Source organism: Heptranchias perlo, unplaced genomic scaffold (assembly GCF_035084215.1).
Source record: "Heptranchias perlo isolate sHepPer1 unplaced genomic scaffold, sHepPer1.hap1 HAP1_SCAFFOLD_47, whole genome shotgun sequence".
NCBI lineage: Eukaryota > Metazoa > Chordata > Chondrichthyes > Hexanchiformes > Hexanchidae > Heptranchias > Heptranchias perlo.
The window spans coordinates 5,988,054-6,010,245 of record NW_027139484.1 but is presented as its reverse complement, the minus strand read 5'-3'; the positions used below and the strand labels follow the sequence as shown (position 1 = coordinate 6,010,245).

Sequence of the window (22,192 nt, the reverse complement as noted above, 5' to 3'; positions counted from 1 at the left end):
TGCTCTCACTGTTTAAAATGCACGGTGCTCTCACTGTTTAAAATGCACGGTGCTCTCACTGTTTAAAATGTATGGTGCTCTCATTGTTTAAAATGCACGGTGCTCTCATTGTTTAAAATGCACGGTGCTCTCACTGTTTAAGATGCACGGTGCATTAATGTTTATAATGAACGGTGCTCTCACTGTTTAAAATACAAGGTGCTCTCACTGTTTAAAATACAAGGTGCTCTGACAGTTTAAAATACAAGGTGATCTCACTGTTTAAAATGAACGGTGCACTCACAGTTTAAAATACAAGGTGCTCTCACTGTTTAAAATGCACGGTGCACTTACTGATAAAAATGCACGTTGCTCTCACTGTTTAAAATGCACGGTGCTCTCACTGTTTAAAATGCACGGTGCTCTCACTGTTTAAAATGCACGGTGCTCTCATTGTTTAAAATGCACGGTGCTCTCACTGTTTAAAATGCACGGTGCTCTCACAGTTTAAAATACAAGGTGCTCTCACTGTTTAAAATGCACGGTGCATTAATGTTTATAATGAACGGTGCTCTCACTGTTTAAAATACAAGGTGCTCTCACAGTTTAAAATACAAGGTGTTCTCACTGTTTAAAATGAACGGTGCACTCACAGTTTAAAATACAAGGTGCTCTCACTGTTTAAAATGCACGGTGCACTTACTGATAAAAATGCACGTTGCTCTCACTGTTTAAAATGCACGGTGCTCTCACTGTTTAAAATGCACGGTGCTCTCACTGTTTAAAATGCACGGTGCTCTCATTGTTTAAAATGCACGGTGCTCTCATTGTTTAAAATGCACGGTGCTCTCACTGTTTAAAATGCATGGTGCTCTCACAGTTTAAAATGCACGTTGCTCTCACAGTTTAAAATACAAGGTGCACTCACAGTTTAAAATGCACGGTGCACTCACAGTTTGAAATACAAGGTGCTCTCACTGTTTAAAATACAAGGTTCTCTCACTGTTTAAAATGCACGGTGCTCTCACTGTTTAAAATGCACGGTGCTCTCATTGTTTAAAATGCACGCTGCTCTCCTTGTTTAAAATGCACGGTGCTCTCACAGTTTAAAATACAAGGTGCTCTCACAGTTTAAAATACAAGGTGCTCTCACTGTTTAAAATGCACGGTGCACTCAATGTTTATAATGCACGGTGCTCTCATTGTTTAAAATGCACGGTGCTCTCATTGTTTAAAATGCACGGTGCTCTCACTGTTTAAAATGCATGGTGCTCTCACAGTTTAAAATACAAGGTGCTCTCACAGTTTAAAATACAAGGTGCTCTCACAGTTTAAAATGCACGGTGCTCTCCAGTTTAAAATACAAGGTGCACTCACTGTTTAAAATGCACGGTGCTCTCACTGTTTAAAATACAAGGTGCTCTCACTGTTTAAAATGCACGGTGCTCTCACAGTTTAAAATACAAGGTGCTCTCACTGTTTAAAATGCACGGTGCATTAATGTTTATAATGAACGGTGCTCTCACTGTTTAAAATACAAGGTGCTCTCACAGTTTAAAATGAACGGTGCACTCACAGTTTAAAATACAAGGTGCTCTCACTGTTTAAAATGCACGGTGCACTTACTGATAAAAATGCACGTTGCTCTCACTGTTTAAAATGCACGGTGCTCTCACTGTTTAAAATGCACGGTGCTCTCACTGTTTAAAATGTATGGTGCTCTCATTGTTTAAAATGCACGGTGCTCTCATTGTTTAAAATGCACGGTGCTCTCACTGTTTAAAATGCACGGTGCTCTCACTGTTTAAAATGCACGGTGCTCTCACTGTTTAAAATGCATGGTGCTCTCACAGTTTAAAATGCACGTTGCTCTCACAGTTTAAAATACAAGGTGCACTCACAGTTTAAAATGCACGGTGCACTCACAGTTTGAAATACAAGGTGCTCTCACTGTTTAAAATACAAGGTGCTCTCACTGTTTAAAATGCACGGTGCACTTACTGATAAAAATGCACGTTGCTCTCACTGTTTAAAATGCACGGTGCTCTCACTGTTTAAAATACAAGGTGCACTCACAGTTTAAAATACAAGGTGCTCTCACTGTTTAAAATGCACGGTGCACTCAATGTTTATAATGAACGGTGCTCTCACTGTTTAAAATGCACGGTGCTCTCACTGTTTAAAATGCACGGTGCTCTCACTGTTTAAAATGCACGGTGCTCTCATTGTTTAAAATGCACGCTGCTCTCCTTGTTTAAAATGCACGGTGCTCTCACAGTTTAAAATACAAGGTGCTCTCACAGTTTAAAATACAAGGTGCTCTCACTGTTTAAAATGCACGGTGCACTCAATGTTTATAATGCACGGTGCTCTCATTGTTTAAAATGCACGGTGCTCTCATTGTTTAAAATGCACGGTGCTCTCACTGTTTAAAATGCATGGTGCTCTCACAGTTTAAAATACAAGGTGCTCTCACAGTTTAAAATACAAGGTGCTCTCACAGTTTAAAATGCACGGTGCTCTCCAGTTTAAAATACAAGGTGCACTCACTGTTTAAAATGCACGGTGCTCTCACTGTTTAAAATACAAGGTGCTCTCACTGTTTAAAATGCACGGTGCTCTCACAGTTTAAAATACAAGGTGCACTCACGGTTTAAAATACAAGGTGCTCTCACTGTTTAAAATGCACGGTGCACTCAATGTTTATAATGCACGGTGCTCTCACTGTTTAAAATGCACGGTGCTCTCACTGTTTAAAATGCACGGTGCTCTCACTGTTCAAAATACAAGGTGCAATTGCTGTTTAAAATGCTCGGTGCTCTCACTGTTTTAAATGCACGGTGCTCTCATTGTTCATAATGCATGGTGCTCTCACTGTTTAAAATGCACGGTGCTCTCACTGTTTAAAATGCACGGTGCACTTACTGATAAACATGCACGTTGCTCTCACTGTTTAAAATACAAGGTGCTCTCACTGTTTAAAATGCACGTTGCTCTCACTGTTTTAAATGCACGGTGCTCTCACTGTTTATAATGCACGGTGCTCTCACTGTTTAAAATGCACGGTGATCTCACTGTTTAAAATACAAGGTGCACTCACAGTTTAAAATACAAGGTGCTCTCACTGTTTAAAATGCACGGTGCACTCAATGTTTATAATGCACAGTGCTCTCACTGTTTTAAATGCACGGTGCACTTACTGATAAAAATGCACGTTGCTCTCACTGTTTAAAATGCACGGTTCTCTCACTGTTTAAAATGCACGGTGCTCTCACTGTTTAAAATGTATGGTGCTCTCATTGTTTAAAATGCACGGGGCTCTCATTGTTTAAAATGCACGGTGCTCTCACTGTTTAAAATGCACGGTGCTCTCACTGTTTAAAATGCACGGTGCTCTCACTGTTTAAAATGCATGGTGCTCTCACAGTTTAAAATGCACGTTGCTCTCACAGTTTAAAATACAAGGTGCACTCACAGTTTAAAATGCACGGTGCACTCACAGTTTGAAATACAAGGTGCTCTCACTGTTTAAAATACAAGGTGCTCTCACTGTTTAAAATGCACGGTGCACTTTCTGATAAAAATGCACGTTGCTCTCACTGTTTAAAATGCACGGTGCTCTCACTGTTTAAAATACAAGGTGCACTCACAGTTTAAAATACAAGGTGCTCTCACTGTTTAAAATGCACGGTGCACTCAATGTTTATAATGAACGGTGCTCTCACTGTTTAAAATGCACGGTGCTCTCACTGTTTAAAATGCACGGTGCTCTCACTGTTTAAAATGCACGGTGCTCTCATTGTTTAAAATGCACGCTGCTCTCCTTGTTTAAAATGCACGGTGCTCTCACAGTTTAAAATACAAGGTGCTCTCACAGTTTAAAATACAAGGTGCTCTCACTGTTTAAAATGCACGGTGCACTCAATGTTTATAATGCACGGTGCTCTCATTGTTTAAAATGCACGGTGCTCTCATTGTTTAAAATGCACGGTGCTCTCACTGTTTAAAATGCATGGTGCTCTCACAGTTTAAAATACAAGGTGCTCTCACAGTTTAAAATACAAGGTGCTCTCACAGTTTAAAATGCACGGTGCTCTCCAGTTTAAAATACAAGGTGCACTCACTGTTTAAAATGCACGGTGCTCTCACTGTTTAAAATACAAGGTGCTCTCACTGTTTAAAATGCACGGTGCTCTCACAGTTTAAAATACAAGGTGCACTCACGGTTTAAAATACAAGGTGCTCTCACTGTTTAAAATGCACGGTGCACTCAATGTTTACAATGCACGGTGCTCTCACTGTTTAAAATGCACGGTGCTCTCATTGTTTAAAATGCACGGTGCTCTCACTGTTTAAAATGCACGGTGCTCTCACTGTTTAAAATGCACGGTGCTCTCACTGTTCAAAATACAAGGTGCAATTGCTGTTTAAAATGATCGGTGCTCTCACTGTTTTAAATGCACGGTGCTCTCACTGTTCATAATGCATGCTGCTCTCACTGTTTAAAATGCACGGTGCTCTCACTGTTTAAAATGCACGGTGCACTTACTGATAAACATGCACGTTGCTCTCACTGTTTAAAATACAAGGTGCTCTCACTGTTTAAAATGCACGGTGCTCTCACTGTTTTAAATGCACGGTGCTCTCACTGTTTATAATGCACGGTGCTCTCACTGTTTAAAATGCACGGTGATCTCACTGTTTAAAATACAAGGTGCACTCACAGTTTAAAATACAAGGTGCTCTCACTGTTTAAAATGCACGGTGCACTCAATGTTTATAATGCACAGTGCTCTCACTGTTTTAAATGCACGGTGCTCTCACTGTTTATAATGCACGGTGCTCTCACTGTTTAAAATGCATGGTGCTCTCTCTGCCCATAATGCATGGTGCTCTCACTGTTTAAAATGCATGGTGCTCTCACTGTTTTAAATGCATGGTGCTCTCACGGTTTATAATGCATGGTGCTCTCACTGCTTATAAAGCATGGTGCTCCCACAGTTTGTCATGCAGTGTGCTCTCATTGTTTAAAATGCATGGTGCTCTCACTGTATATAATGCTTGGTATCTCACTGTTTACAATGCATGGTGCTCTCACTGTTTTTAATGCATGGTGCTCTCACAATTTATAATACATGGTGCTCTCACAGTTTAAAATACAAGGTGCACTGTTTAAAATGCACGGTGCTCTCACAGTTCAAAATACAAGGTGCACTCACAGTTTAAAATACAAGGTGCACTCACAGTTTAAAATACAAGGTGCTCTCACTGTTTAAAATGCACGGTGCTCTCACTGTTTATAATGCACGGTGCTCTCACTGTTTAAAATGCACGGTGCTCTCACTGTTTAAAATGCATGGGGCTCTCACTCTTTATAATGCATGGTGCTCACTCTGTTTTAAATGCATGGTGTTCTCACTGCTTACAATGCATGGTGCTCTCAATGTTTATAATGCATGTTGCTCTCACTCTTTATAATGCATGGTGCTCCCACTGTTTCTAATGCAAGGTGCTCTCACTGTTTATAATGCATATTGGTCTCACTGTTCATAATCAATGCTCCTCTCTTTATAATGCATGGTGCTCCCACTGTTTGTAATGCATCGTGCTCTCACTGTCTATAATGCTTGGTATCTCACTGTTTATAATGCATGGTGCTCTCACTGTTTAATGTGCATAGTGCTCTCACTGTTTATAATGCATGGCGCTCTCACTGTTTATAATGCATGGCGCTCTCACTGTTTATAATGCATGGAGCTCTCACTGGTTGAAATGCATGGTCCTTTCACTGTTTAAAATGCATCGTGCTCCCACTGTCTATAATGCTGGGTATCTCACTGTTTATAATGCATGGTGCTCTCACTGTTTAATGTGCATAGTGCTCTCACTGCTTATAAGGCATGGTGCACTCACTGTATATAATGCATGGTGCTCTCACTGTTTATAATGCACGTTGCTCTCACTGTTTATAATGCATGGTGCTCTCACTGTTAATAATACACGTTGCTCTCACTGTTTATCATGCATGTTGCTCTCACTGCATTCAATGCATTGTGCTCTCACTGTTTATCATGCATGTTGCTCTCACTGCTTATAATGCACAGTGCTCTCACTGTTTATAATGCATGGTGCTCTCACTGTTTATAATGCATTGTGCTCCTACTGTTTATAATGCATGGTGTTCTGACAGTTTATAATGCATGGTGCTCTCACTGTTTAATGTGCATAGTGCTCTCACTGCTTATAATGCACAGTGCTCTCACTGTATATAATGCATGGTGCTCTCACTGTTTATAATGCATGGTGCTCTCATTGTTTATCGTGCACGGTGCTCTCACTGTTTATCGTGCACAGTGCTCTCACTGTTTATCATGCGTGGTGCTCTCACTGTTTATCATGCGTGGTGCTCTCACTGTTTAAAATGCATGGTGCTCTCACTGTTTAAAATGCATGGTGCTCTCACTGTTTACAATGCATGGTGCTCTCTCTGCTTATAATGCATGGTGCTCTCACTGTTTAAAATGCATGGTGCTCTCACTGTTTACAATGCATGGTGCTCTCTCTGCTTATAATGCATGGTGCTCTCATTGTTTTAAATGCATGGTGCTCTCACTGTTTTAAATGCATCGTGGTCTCACTGTTCATAATCAATGCTGCTCTCACTGTTTGCAATGCATGGTTCTCTCACTGTTTATAATGCATGGTGCTCTTACTGTTTATAATGCATGGTGCTCTCACTGTTTATAATGCATATTGGTCTCACTGTTCATAATCAATGCTGCTCTCACTGATTATAATGCATGGTGCTCTCACTGGTTATAATGCATGGTGCTCTCACTGTTTATAATGCATGTTGCTCTCACTGTTTATAATGCATGGTGCTCTCACTGTTTATAATGCATGGTGCTCTCACTGTTTATAATGCACGTTGCTCTCATTGTTTATAATGCATGGTGCTCTCACTGTTTATAATACACGTTGCTCTCACTGTTTATCATGCATGTTGCTCTCACTGCATTCAATGCATTGTGCTCTCACTGTTTATAATGCTTTGTGCTCTCACTGCTTATAATGCACAGTGCTCTCACTGTTTATAATGCATGGTGCTCTCACTGTTTATAATGCATTGTGCTCCTACTGTTTATAATGCATGGTGTTCTGACAGTTTATAATGCATGGTGCTCTCACTGTTTAATGTGCATGGTGCTCTCACTGTTTATAATGCACGTTGCTCTCATTGTTTATAATGCATGGTGCTCTCACTGTTTATAATACACGTTGCTCTCACTGTTTATCATGCAAGTTGCTCTCACTGCATTCAATGCATTGTGCTCTCACTGTTTATAATGCTTTGTGCTCTCACTGCTTATAATGCACAGTGCTCTCACTGTTTATAATGCATGGTGCTCTCACTGTTTATAATGCATTGTGCTCCTACTGTTTATAATGCATGGTGTTCTGACAGTTTATAATGCATGGTGCTCTCACTGTTTAATGTGCATGGTGCTCTCACTGTTTATAATGCACGTTGCTCTCATTGTTTATAATGCATGGTGCTCTCACTGTTTATAATACACGTTGCTCTCACTGTTTATCATGCATGTTGCTCTCACTGCATTCAATGCATTGTGCTCTCACTGTTTGTAATGCTTTGTGCTCTCACTGCTTATAATGCACAGTGCTTTCACTGTTTATAATGCATGGTGCTCTCACTGTTTATAATGCATTGTGCTCCTACTGTTTATATTGCATGGTGTTCTGACAGTTTATAATGCATGGTGCTCTCACTGTTTAATGTGCATAGTGCTCTCACTGCTTGTAATGCATGGTGCACTCACTGTATATAATGCATGGTGCTCTCACTGTTTATAATGCATGGTGCTCTCACTGTTTATCGTGCACGGTGCTCTCACTGTTTATCGTGCATGGTGCTCTCACTGTTTATCATGCGTGGTGCTCTCACTGTTTAAAATGCATTGTGCTCTCACTGTTTACAATGCATGGTGCTCTCTCTGATTATAATGCATGGTGCTCTCACTGTTTATAATGCATGGTGCTCTCACTGTTTTAAATGCACGGTGCTCTCACTGTTTTAAATGCATCGTGGTCTCACTGTTCATAATCAATGCTGCTCTCACTGTTTGCAATGCATGGTGCTCTCACTGTTTAAAATGCATGGTGCTCTCTCTGCCCATAATGCATGGTGCTCTCACTGTTTAAAATGCATGGTGCTCTCACTGTTTTAAATGCATGGTGCTCTCACGGTTTATAATGCATGGTGCTCTCACTGCTTATAAAGCATGGTGCTCCCACAGTTTGTCATGCAGTGTGCTCTCATTGTTTAAAATGCATGGTGCTCTCACTGTATATAATGCTTGGTATCTCACTGTTTACAATGCATGGTGCTCTCACTGTTTTTAATGCATGGTGCTCTCACAATTTATAATACATGGTGCTCTCACAGTTTAAAATACAAGGTGCACTGTTTAAAATGCACGGTGCTCTCACAGTTCAAAATACAAGGTGCACTCACAGTTTAAAATACAAGGTGCACTCACAGTTTAAAATACAAGGTGCTCTCACTGTTTAAAATGCACGGTGCTCTCACTGTTTATAATGCACGGTGCTCTCACTGTTTAAAATGCACGGTGCTCTCACTGTTTAAAATGCATGGGGCTCTCACTCTTTATAATGCATGGTGCTCACTCTGTTTTAAATGCATGGTGTTCTCACTGCTTACAATGCATGGTGCTCTCAATGTTTATAATGCATGTTGCTCTCACTCTTTATAATGCATGGTGCTCCCACTGTTTCTAATGCAAGGTGCTCTCACTGTTTATAATGCATATTGGTCTCACTGTTCATAATCAATGCTCCTCTCTTTATAATGCATGGTGCTCCCACTGTTTGTAATGCATCGTGCTCTCACTGTCTATAATGCTTGGTATCTCACTGTTTATAATGCATGGTGCTCTCACTGTTTAATGTGCATAGTGCTCTCACTGTTTATAATGCATGGCGCTCTCACTGTTTATAATGCATGGCGCTCTCACTGTTTATAATGCATGGAGCTCTCACTGGTTGAAATGCATGGTCCTTTCACTGTTTAAAATGCATCGTGCTCTCACTGTCTATAATGCTGGGTATCTCACTGTTTATAATGCATGGTGCTCTCACTGTTTAATGTGCATAGTGCTCTCACTGCTTATAAGGCATGGTGCACTCACTGTATATAATGCATGGTGCTCTCACTGTTTATAATGCACGTTGCTCTCACTGTTTATAATGCATGGTGCTCTCACTGTTTATAATACACGTTGCTCTCACTGTTTATCATGCATGTTGCTCTCACTGCATTCAATGCATTGTGCTCTCACTGTTTATCATGCATGTTGCTCTCACTGCTTATAATGCACAGTGCTCTCACTGTTTATAATGCATGGTGCTCTCACTGTTTATAATGCATTGTGCTCCTACTGTTTATAATGCATGGTGTTCTGACAGTTTATAATGCATGGTGCTCTCACTGTTTAATGTGCATAGTGCTCTCACTGCTTATAATGCACAGTGCTCTCACTGTATATAATGCATGGTGCTCTCACTGTTTATAATGCATGGTGCTCTCATTGTTTATCGTGCACGGTGCTCTCACTGTTTATCGTGCACAGTGCTCTCACTGTTTATCATGCGTGGTGCTCTCACTGTTTATCATGCGTGGTGCTCTCACTGTTTAAAATGCATGGTGCTCTCACTGTTTAAAATGCATGGTGCTCTCACTGTTTACAATGCATGGTGCTCTCTCTGCTTATAATGCATGGTGCTCTCACTGTTTAAAATGCATGGTGCTCTCACTGTTTACAATGCATGGTGCTCTCTCTGCTTATAATGCATGGTGCTCTCATTGTTTTAAATGCATGGTGCTCTCACTGTTTTAAATGCATCGTGGTCTCACTGTTCATAATCAATGCTGCTCTCACTGTTTGCAATGCATGGTTCTCTCACTGTTTATAATGCATGGTGCTCTTACTGTTTATAATGCATGGTGCTCTCACTGTTTATAATGCATATTGGTCTCACTGTTCATAATCAATGCTGCTCTCACTGATTATAATGCATGGTGCTCTCACTGGTTATAATGCATGGTGCTCTCACTGTTTATAATGCATGTTGCTCTCACTGTTTATAATGCATGGTGCTCTCACTGTTTATAATGCATGGTGCTCTCACTGTTTATAATGCACGTTGCTCTCATTGTTTATAATGCATGGTGCTCTCACTGTTTATAATACACGTTGCTCTCACTGTTTATCATGCATGTTGCTCTCACTGCATTCAATGCATTGTGCTCTCACTGTTTATAATGCTTTTTGCTCTCACTGCTTATAATGCACAGTGCTCTCACTGTTTATAATGCATGGTGCTCTCACTGTTTATAATGCATTGTGCTCCTACTGTTTATAATGCATGGTGTTCTGACAGTTTATAATGCATGGTGCTCTCACTGTTTAATGTGCATGGTGCTCTCACTGTTTATAATGCACGTTGCTCTCATTGTTTATAATGCATGGTGCTCTCACTGTTTATAATACACGTTGCTCTCACTGTTTATCATGCATGTTGCTCTCACTGCATTCAATGCATTGTGCTCTCACTGTTTATAATGCTTTGTGCTCTCACTGCTTATAATGCACAGTGCTCTCACTGTTTATAATGCATGGTGCTCTCACTGTTTATAATGCATTGTGCTCCTACTGTTTATAATGCATGGTGTTCTGACAGTTTATAATGCATGGTGCTCTCACTGTTTAATGTGCATGGTGCTCTCACTGTTTATAATGCACGTTGCTCTCATTGTTTATAATGCATGGTGCTCTCACTGTTTATAATACACGTTGCTCTCACTGTTTATAATGCATGGTGCTCTCACTGTTTATAATGCATTGTGCTCCTACTGTTTATAATGCATGGTGTTCTGACAGTTTATAATGCATGGTGCTCTCACTGTTTAATGTGCATGGTGCTCTCACTGTTTATAATGCACGTTGCTCTCATTGTTTATAATGCATGGTGCTCTCACTGTTTATAATACACGTTGCTCTCACTGTTTATCATGCATGTTGCTCTCACTGCATTCAATGCATTGTGCTCTCACTGTTTGTAATGCTTTGTGCTCTCACTGCTTATAATGCACAGTGCTTTCACTGTTTATAATGCATGGTGCTCTCACTGTTTATAATGCATTGTGCTCCTACTGTTTATAATGCATGGTGTTCTGACAGTTTATAATGCATGGTGCTCTCACCGTTTAATGTGCATAGTGCTCTCACTGCTTGTAATGCATGGTGCACTCACTGTATATAATGCATGGTGCTCTCACTGTTTATAATGCATGGTGCTCTCACTGTTTATCGTGCACGGTGCTCTCACTGTTTATCGTGCATGGTGCTCTCACTGTTTATCATGCGTGGTGCTCTCACTGTTTAAAATGCATTGTGCTCTCACTGTTTACAATGCATGGTGCTCTCTCTGCTTATAATGCATGGTGCTCTCACTGTTTATAATGCATGGTGCTCTCACTGTTTTAAATGCACGGTGCTCTCACTGTTTTAAATGCATCGTGGTCTCACTGTTCATAATCAATGCTGCTCTCACTGTTTGCAATGCATGGTTCTCTCACTGTTTATAATGCATGGTTCTCTCACTGTTTATAATGCATGGTGCTCTCACTGTATACAATGCATATTGGTCTCACTGTTCATAATCAATGCTGCTCTCACTGATTATAATCCATGGTGCTCTCACTGGTTATAATGCATGGTGCTCTCACTGTATAAAATGCATATTGGTCTCACTGTTCATAATCAATGCTGCTCTCACTGATTATAATGCATGGTGCTCTCACTGGTTATAATGCATGGTGCTCTCACTGTTTATAATGCATGTTGCTCTCACTGTTTATAATGCACGGTGCTCTCACTGTTTATAATGCACGGTGCTCTAACTGTTTAAAATGCATATTGGTCTCACTGTTCATAATCAATGCTGCTCTCACTGATTATAATGCATGGTGCTCTCACTGGTTATAATGCATGGTGCTCTCACTGTTTACAATGCATGTTGCTCTCACTGTTTATAATGCACGGTGCTCTCACTGTTTATAATGCACGGTGCTCTAACTGTTTAAAATGCATATTGGTCTCACTGTTCATAATCAATGCTGCTCTCACTGTTGGTGATGCATGGTGCTCTCACTTTTTTAAATGCATGGTGCTCTCACTGATAACAATGCATGGTGCTCTCACTTTTATAATGCATGGTGCTCTCACTGTTTATAATGCATGGTCGTCCAACTCTTTATAATGCATGTTGCTCTCTTAAAATCTATCGATCTCAGCTTTGAATATAACTCAACGACTGAGCATCCACAGCCCTCTGGGGTGCAGAGAATTCCAAAGATTCACAATCCTTTGAGTGAAGAAATGTTTCCTCATGTCGGTCCTAAATGGCCGACCCCTTATCTTGAGACTATGAGCTCTAGTTCTTGACTCTCCAGCCAGGGGAATCAGACTCTCAGCATCTACCCTGTCAAGCCGTCTAAGAATTTTATACATTTCAATGCGATCACCTCTCATTCTTCTAAACTCCACCGGATATTGGCCAATTTTACACAATACTTCCTCAGACGACAATTGCAGTACGACCTCCTTACCCTGATATTCCAACACCCTTACAATAAAGGCGAACATATCATTTCCCTTCCTCACTCTCATTGGACCCTTGGTAAATCAGTATTTCCAGCATGTTTTTCCTCTTTTCCTTCGATAGGGAAAAGAAATGAAGGTTGAAAACAGTTTACTATAATTACACCCGATTATGTTTTGGAAATAATATCCAACTGAACTGCATCAAATTCGATTGTGAACTTAAGAGTTTCTGATGGAAATAAACTAATACGAACACTTAATTGCGATGGCCGGGAATCGAACCCGGGTCAACTGCTTGGAAGGCAGCTATGCTCACCGCTACACCACCATCGCTGAAAATAATCAACAATAAAATAGTTCCCAGACATCAGATCCTGACCAGACACTGCAGGCTGTTGGATTTTGTTCTTCATTTTCACTGGTTTCTGACGGATCCTTTCTCGCTCTGTTGCAGTTCCTGTTTCCGCCCAGTAGATTTCACCAACCCCCAATCAATGGAAATTCCACACCAGCCAGTAATTCTTCACCTGATATCGGACTGAAGAGACAGTCGATACCTGCAATACTTGACCAGCTGGAAATACATTTTACCACAGCTCACATCAGCCATTGAGTAAAGTTAAATAATTACATTAAATCATTACAGAGACCGGACGACCAACTGGACAGGATTGGCAGCTTAATATTCAAGTCTATAAGATCTTTAGAAAGGACAGGGAAATAGGGAAAGGAGGAGGAGCAGCAATATTACTAAAGGACAATATTACAGCAGTTCAAAGATAGAATATCAGTGAGGGTGAGCGGGCAGTGTAAACACTCTGAGAGTGACCCATCACAACTGCCCCCACTGTACTCCTCCAGAAGGTATCAGAAGGGCGAGTGCGGGAGGATTTCTTCATTCTTTGTGAAAGTGTTTGTGAGATTGTGGAAATGTCTGGAAGAGGAAAAACCGGCGGTAAAGCTTTGTCCAAGGCCAAGATTCGCTCATCCCGGGGCGGACTGCCAAATCCCTGTTAGCCGTGTTCACAGGCTCCTGCGAAAGGGGAACTATGCTGAACGTGTGGGTGCCGGAGTCCCGGTCTATCTGGATGCTGTGCATCGAGTATCTGACGGCTGAAATCCTCCAGCTGCCCGGCAACGCGGCCCGGGACAAACAAGAAGACCCGCATCATCCCCAGACACCTGCAGCTGGCCATCCGCAACGACGAGGAGCTCAACAAGCTGCTGGGACGGGTGACCATCGCTCAGGGTGTTGTCTGATATCCAGGCCGTGCTGCTGCAGAAGAAAACCAGCATTGTGAGCTCCAAGAGCAAGTAAACCGGCCAAGGCTTAATCTGATAACCCAAAGGACAGGACCAACCTGATTGAAATCTTAGAAGAAGGAACAGAAAGTGCAGATAAGTTAATGCAGTAGAGGTGATATATTTGGATTTTCCGAAGGCCTTCTATAATGTACCACATTGTAGACTCATGGCTAAGTTCAGAGCACGTGGAGTCAGAGTCAGTTGGCTGAATGGATAGTAAGTTGGCTACAAAACTGAAAGCCGAGAATTGAGGTTAAGGGTCGCTACTCAGACTGGCAAAAGGTGGGAAGTGGAGTTCCAGTTGCTGGGACCACTGTTCTTCACAATTTACATTAACGATTTGGATTCGGGAATCTGAAGTACAATTCCAAAATTTGGGGACGACACCAAATTGGGGGATTTAGTTAATACAAAAGAAGAATGCATCAAAATGCAAGAGGGAAATAATAAACTTACAGAATGAAGAATCAGGAGGTCACACACTGCTTGGATAATAAGAGTCTAAACGAGATAGAGGAGCTAGGGATCTAGTGGTACAGATACACAAATCACTGAAAGTAGCGACCCAGGTTAATCAGGTCATAAAAAGACAAATCAAACACTAGGATTCATTTCTGGAGGGATAGAGTTGAAAAGCAAATAAGTTATGTTAAACTTGTATAGAACCTTGTTTAGACCAGACTTGGAATAATGCGAACAGGTCTCGTCTCCATATTATAGACATAGGGGCATTGGAGAAGGTGCAATCAAGATTCAAAAGGATGATACCAGAAATGAGAGGATATTCTTATCAGGAAAGACTGAACAGACTGGGTCTCGTTTCACTCGAAAAGAGAAGGCTGAGGGTTGATCTGATCGAGGTTTTTAAGATAATGATAGGGTTTGTTAGGATCGATGTGGAGAAAATGTTTCCACTTGTGGGGAGTCCAAAACTTCAGGTAATAAATATAAAATAGTCGCTAATAAATCAAATAGGGAATTCAGGAGAAATTGCTTTACCCAGAGAGTGGTTCGAATGTGGAACTTGCAATGACGAGGAGTAGCTGAGGCAAATAACATAGGGGCATTTAAGGGGAAGATAGATCAGCACATGAGGGAGAAAGGAATAGAAGGATATGCCAATAGGGTTAGATGAAGTCAGGAAGGAGGAGGCTCATGAGCAACATAAACGCTGGCATAGTCTAGTTGGGCCGAATGGCCTGTTTCGGTGGTGCAGTTTCAATGTAACTCGATGTAAAGGCTCTTTTCAGAGCCACCCACTGTATCTGTGAAAGGGCTGGTTACTGTCTGAAGGGAGACGCTGATATCATGCTACCAGTGTGGCTTTGAGCTGCTTTTTTCTCGTTGTGGACGAGATGAGGTATTAATGGGACTGGAGTCGGGGCAGTGACCACAGTCCGGTACTTTAAACGGTGACTTCTCGATCCCAGCCCACACATCACCAGGTTTCTTGTATTTATTTAAACTACTTGCCATATTGGGCTCGTAAAGAATCACCAGAACTGCTCGAATAACCTTTCCACATCTCTGGAATTCAGCGCTTCGCTCCGTTTCTGTTCTATTTTGTTGGATTATTTACATAACGCATCAAACTCACTGGGGAATCACTGAAATGTAACTCTGTACAGAAACAAATAACAGTGAATTGCCTGGTGCCCAGGAGATCAGGAACATTACTCGCCTTTCGTCCTGTTATCGAGTAAACCGTGTTTAGAGTCCACCTACCCGCTTTGGTTCCATATGGGGGATTAAACAGAGAAATCGGGAGGGGAGGAGACAGTCAGAGTGACAGTGCGGAGAGCGGCCTCTGATCTTCCAGCTCAACCTCCAGTTCTCCCCATCTGACAGTTTCAAACCGTTTATCGATAATCGAACCGAACCTCAGCGCTCCGCACAAACCCTGACAGACCCGGGCTTCATATTCAAGGATTCCCAAAACACGAAGCTTTCAAATAAGCCCCGTTACAATGAAAAATCGTTAATATTCCTGCCTAAATACAGTCCATTCAATAACAAGTCAACTCGGCTCCTCCATTTCAGTCTGTTTCCCTGTTCTATCTCCCCACACATCCCCTCCCAGACGGGTTCAGCGTTTTACAAACACCTTATTCCAGTTTATTTGGAGAATCTCATGTGTTGGGGTTTGAGTTATGACGCGGAGTTTCTCCACTAGTGTTACCGTCTCACAGAGACTCTCGCCCTGAATCTGTGAAAAGATTATGACCATGAACTGGGACTGGAGCCGAAACATCCCCATTTACTGTGAGGCCCGGCCCGGGCATCTCATTCTCTCTATTTTATATCAGACAGTATCCCACTTTCATGTCCAGCAATCGAGAGAGAGAGAGACAGTATCAGTCTTACACTCCCTATCTGTGTCCAAATCACGCTCAATAGCAGTATCCACCTTCATATACAGCACCAGAGAGAGAGAGGGAGGCAGACATGGTGAGAGAGACAGAGAGCGGTGAGACACAGTGACAGACAGACGTTAACAGTATTAGATCCAGACTGACCGGGAAAGTGCCGTTTTATCCAGAAAGATCGCGTTGGAGAGACAGAAGATGCAATCTCATCTCTCACTGATATTGTACAAGGGTCAGACACACTATTAATCCCACACTCAGGGACAGTACAGAGAGGGACAGAAACAATGGGTCACATTTAACCCTCTAATGCCTGTTGTACTATCTGCAGTTTTACAGCTCAGGGCTGTTCGATATTACTCTCAGTGACCTACAGTCTCACTCCGGTTAAATTAATCTGCGACTGTTGCTGCCTGATATTAACCCTACACGGTCCCAGCAAATACACCGACTTCCACTTTCCTCCCATGTTTCTCCAGGATTGGTTTGAGAAATCCTCTCTCAGTCACACATTATAGGGACCATTAATGAAGAGAATCCATTGGCTGATTTCACAGCCGCTCACTTTATCTCTGAAAGGCTCTTTACCATCAAAAGACCCCGAGAGAAACAGCAGGGATGGAAACATCTAGTTTAATAGTTGGAGATTGTAAAGTCAGTCTAGATTCCAGCGTTAGGCACTGGTGGAATCCCATCTGTTTCCCATTCTGGTGCCTGTTCCTGCACTGCCTGTGGACCCCATTCCCTCTGAGCTTTCCCCCAGACCCACTTCCTTTGCTCAGACTCGGAAAAATTCCAATTGGGGAAAGTTTCCATCGATTTTTGGATTGGGAATTGTGGGCGCCATTCCCTCAGTGAGCGGAAGAAGATGGTTTAAAACAGCCGGGAATGGAGAGATCACGGCCCCCGGGGGAAGGGAGCAAAGAGCAGCCTCGTTACAGCAGATCATCGCTTCGGGACCGTGTCCGCAGATGGGCTCAGAGATCGGCATTGAGTCCGGGGGAAGTTCAGCGGGAGTCCGGGGGGCTGTTTGTAAGAGGCGGAGTGGATCAGGAACTGGTCCCGGAACATGGAGTGTGAGGGGGAAGGGAGAGGTCATTCTCGGGCTGTGTGTGTACAGGGTGTGTCCAGGGGAAGGGAGAGAGAATGGGAAGAACCTGCTATTAAAATCATTGCTGCTTTCTCTCCCCAAACCAGTAATGAATGGCCCTGGTTTAGTTCCAGCCTCACCCTATTTATTGTGATTGGATAGTGAAGAGTGGAAACAGAGCCGGACAGTAAGGATGTGGGGAGTTATACAAAGAGCATCTATTGCAGGCTTTAGCTGAGAAGTGTGAAGGACACATTTTAAACAGCGGCTGTTTGGTTTCCGTTGAACGGTTAGTCCCATGGGAGAGGGGATTCGAAACCTGACCTGGACAAAGGTCCCTGCCCCATCGGGTCGTCCCATTCATGGATCGGTGCAGGGGTTGGGCCGTGTCTGGATGTCATTAAATTGTTGTAAAACAGCTCAACACACCTGGTATGCTGAAGCTGAGTGCTGCAGTACTGCAGTGGAGTCAGACACTGACACTGTTTGTATCACTGGATTTCATTTGTGGATATTCAAAATGATCATTAACAGAGATATTAAACTGATCACTTCTGTATTTTCTACCTCACGTGTTCCTGAGTAACAAGAGATAGTTTTCTTTCTCCAGGCAAACACTGGAACGATCCAGAATAAATGTGATGCTTCCTCCATCCGAGGCAGAAGGAACAATGCAGCCAGCTCCTTCTCACACACAGTAGGTATATTATCACTCACAGAGCACAGAGACACAGACAGGTCATCAGTTCCACAGTCTCAGACAGCAGAAGTAGTCAGTCCCACACTGATCACAATTTCCAGAGACACATTTTCAATCCAACAGTCAAGCAGAGTAGGTGAGGCTGGCACTGTTCCATTCCCCCTAACTCAGTCCCGCTGACAGGTAGATACAAAAATCCCAGTCCAAAATCACACTCTCAGAGTGAAAGGCACTGTGTCAATCTCACAATAGAGCAAAATTAGCTACGAATTAAATACCAGATAGAAATCACACATGGTACCCGATTCAAAGGTACAGAATGAATCCCAATAATGTACCCCGAGATTCAAATTGAATACTAGCCCAGAACTCTCACACATGACTTTAATACATGCAATATCCATTCGAAAAGTGTATCATATGATACACATTGCACACAAGTCCAAAACTCAGGTAGAGTATCAGATTGAGAAATATTGAAAGATAGTAAACCTGAGAAACAAATTAGATACTTGTTCAGAATGTACTCGTAGAATGAGATTTAAAGATAGATTGTCAATTCTATTAGTGCAGACTGAGATACACATTACATACCAGTCCAAAAATCTCATACAAGATTAGATTGAAAGATACGGTGTCAATTCTATTTCTACAGACTGATCTACACATTACATACCAATTCAAAAATGTCACCTTATCAGTTTGAAAGATACATTAATATCCACAACAGTACTCACAGAGATACAGATTTAATAGTACTCCAAAAAGCACACAAATTATCGGATTAAAACCTCCAGCATCATATCCTAAAGTATGTCCATATTTACCAATTAAACAATGAGTAAAACTATTTTAACATCGAGATATTAAAGCTACAATATTGAACGCCATAATGTAATCTGTACAGAATAATTACGTACAGATACAGAATGAATCTCACATTCAGAGACAGTACCAGAGACACAGAGACACAGAATGACTCCAACTCTCACAGATGCAGAAGGAATCCCAAACTCACATACAGTACAAGAGACTGACAGACACACAGTTAATCCCACACTCACACACAGTGCCAGAGACTGACAGGTACAGTATGAATCCCACACTAACATGCATTATGAGTAACTGCATATTTAGGATGAATTCAACTCCCACATACAGTACTGGAGACTGTATATACAGAATGAATCCCACAATCACATGCAGTATGAGTAACTGCATATCTAGGATGAATTCAACTCCCACATACAGTACTGGAGACTGTATATACAGAATGAATCCCACACACACATGGAGTACCAGAGACTGACAGATACCGAAAGATTCCCACACTAACACACAGTTTTATGTAAGGAATTAATCACAAACTCTCACACACACTGCTGACAAGATACAGAATCAATTCCAAACTCACACACAGTATCAGAGAGTGACAGATACAGATGAATCCCACACTTCACACACAGTACCTGAGACTGACAGATACAGAATGAATCCCACACTCACACACAGTACCAGAGACTGACAGATACAGAATGAATCCCACACTCACACACAGTACCAGAGACTGACAGATACAGAATGAATCCCACACTCACACACAGTACCAGAGACTGACAGATACAGAATGAATCCCACACTCACACACAGTACCAGAGACTGACAGATACAGAATGAATCCCACACTCACACACAGTACCAGAGACTGTCGCAGCATGAAATGGTCCTTATCAAAGTCACAATTGATACCCTATGTGACTACCACCATGATAAACTGTCCCTCCTCATCCTTCCCAAATACAATATCTCACCGTGCTGTTTTGCTGTTAGACTAGTTTCCTCTCTCTGCTTTTATTTGGAATGTGTTGCTTTTCCATCTGATAACACTTGGTATCATCGTATTATGTTAGTCCACAAGAGGAGATCATTCGGCCCATCGTGCCTGTGCCGGGTCAAACACACGTATTCGTTCAAGATTCGTTCAGCGATAGATTGAGTGCTTTGTTATCAGAAAAATGCCTGAACCCCCACAGTCTACAGCTTTCCTCCTCGCTATCAACCACACGGCCTATTTTTGTGTCACCCGCAAATGTCTTTATCATGCCTCCGACGTTTAAGTCCAAATCGTTCATGGATACCACAAAAATCAAAGGACCAAGTACCGAGCCCTGCGGCACCCCACTGGAAACAGCCTTCCAGCCGCAAAAACACCCGTCGGCCATTAACTTCCTGCCACTGAGCCAATTTTGGATCCAACAAGCCGCATTCCCTTGTATCCCATGGGCCTTTACTTTTTTGACCAATCTGCCATGTGGGAACTTTTCAAAAGGCTTGCTAAAATCCACGTCGACTACATCAATTGCGCTACCCTCATTGATCCTCCTTGTCACCTCCTCGAAAAATTCAATCAGGTTAGTCAGACACGACCTCCCCTTGACAAATCCATGTTGACTGTCCTTGATTAATCCGTGACTTTCGAAGTGACAGTTCATCCGATCCCTCAGAATTGATTGCAATAATTCGAAATGGTGTCTTTCTCCTGCTTGCTGCAATGACAGATCAGGCGGTGAACAATACTCAGGCCCGGCGAGCTCAGTCGGACAGAGCACTAAGCTCTTAATCGTGGGTTCGAGCCCGACTTTAGGCGAGTGCCATTTTAAACTTTTATGATGCTTTCACTGGCCAACAGTGCAGAAATGATGCAGAATGAAACATGAAATCGGTCGTCAGGATGGCCGAGCGGTCTAAGGCGCTGCGTTCAGGTCGCAGTCTCTTCTGGAGGCGTGGGTTCGAATCCCACTTCTGACATTTGTTATCTTTACTGTTACGTGGAAATATTTTATTTGTGGATTGGGCTGCAGCTGATTTTACTGCCAAGTCGATTTGCTCCTCCCACAAAAGCAACTGGCTTTGTCATGGATATGTGACTTGAGAAGTTTCGAACGGTGAAATGGTTGACATATTAATGACCTGGACAAAGAAATAGAACAGCAGTGGGAAACATTTAAAACGGTGATCAATAGAGTCCAGGAGAAATATATCCCACTAAAAAGTAAGAACAAACTAGCCAGAAATGACACACCAGGGATGAATAAAGAAATAAGGGTAAAATTGAAACGAAAGAAAAAGGCCCACACTGGACAATAAAGGAGAGGGGGAATGTGAAAAGACTGGGAAAGAAGTCTAAAGAACTATTAGAAAGGCAAAAAGGAATATCAAAAAAAGCAATGTATTCTGGACACATCAACAGCCAAAGAAAGTTTAGGATCGGAATAGGGTCACTAAGGGATACACACGACAAACTCACAGGCAATGACAGCGAAATGGCAGAAATATTAAATAATCACTTTTCTTCAGTATTTACCAGGGAGACCAGCATTGAGTGCATGACAGTGGAAGAAGAGATCAAAAAAATATAAAGACATTGAAGATCGAAAGGGGGGGAGATCATTGATAATCTCATCAAACTGAGAGGGGAAATTTCCTGTTAGGTGCCTAACCAGAGTTTCAAACCGCTCACCCACGCTAATTTCCGTATTACTGTTCAGATTCATTTCACAGGGACACGATTACTGCGCACCATTTAGGGAGGCTCAGTGAAAGGCGGAAATTGATCTATTAATGGAATCATGGAATAGGACAGCGCCATTCGAATGCCATTCGTCCCATCGTGCCTGTGCCAGCTCTCTGAAAGAGCTGTCCAGTTAGTCCCACTCACCTGCTGTTTCCCCATAGCCCTGAAAATGTTTCCATTCAAGCGTTTATCCAATTCCCTTTTGAAAACTGTGAGTTAAAAAAACAATATTGAAAGGGGTGCTGGGGCCTCTGCAGCGTCAATGTAGAGTGTGCGATGATTGAAGTTATCAAGATGTTTCTTTACACATGGTATGTTGTGCAATCATCCTGAAATATCTTCAATATCCAACACAAATTGAATTGCAAACCTGACGGACCAACACTGGAAAACAAGTCACGAGTGAACGCAAATCATCTGGGACCCGTTTTCAGCCTCACGGCACTTTAAGTAAAGTGAAATAACTTTGCATTG

General features: G+C 42.1%; 2 non-coding genes across 2 annotated transcripts; one reads left to right on the top strand and one right to left on the bottom strand.

Moving 5' to 3' along the window:
- Positions 1-12,944: 12,944 nt before the first annotated feature.
- trnag-ucc (transfer RNA glycine (anticodon UCC)) lies at positions 12,945-13,016 on the bottom strand. Its single transcript has one exon. It is a non-coding gene; the product is annotated as a tRNA-Gly (tRNA).
- Positions 13,017-20,869: 7,853 nt separating this feature from the next.
- trnal-cag (transfer RNA leucine (anticodon CAG)) lies at positions 20,870-20,952 on the top strand. Its single transcript has one exon. It is a non-coding gene; the product is annotated as a tRNA-Leu (tRNA).
- Positions 20,953-22,192: the final 1,240 nt, after the last annotated feature.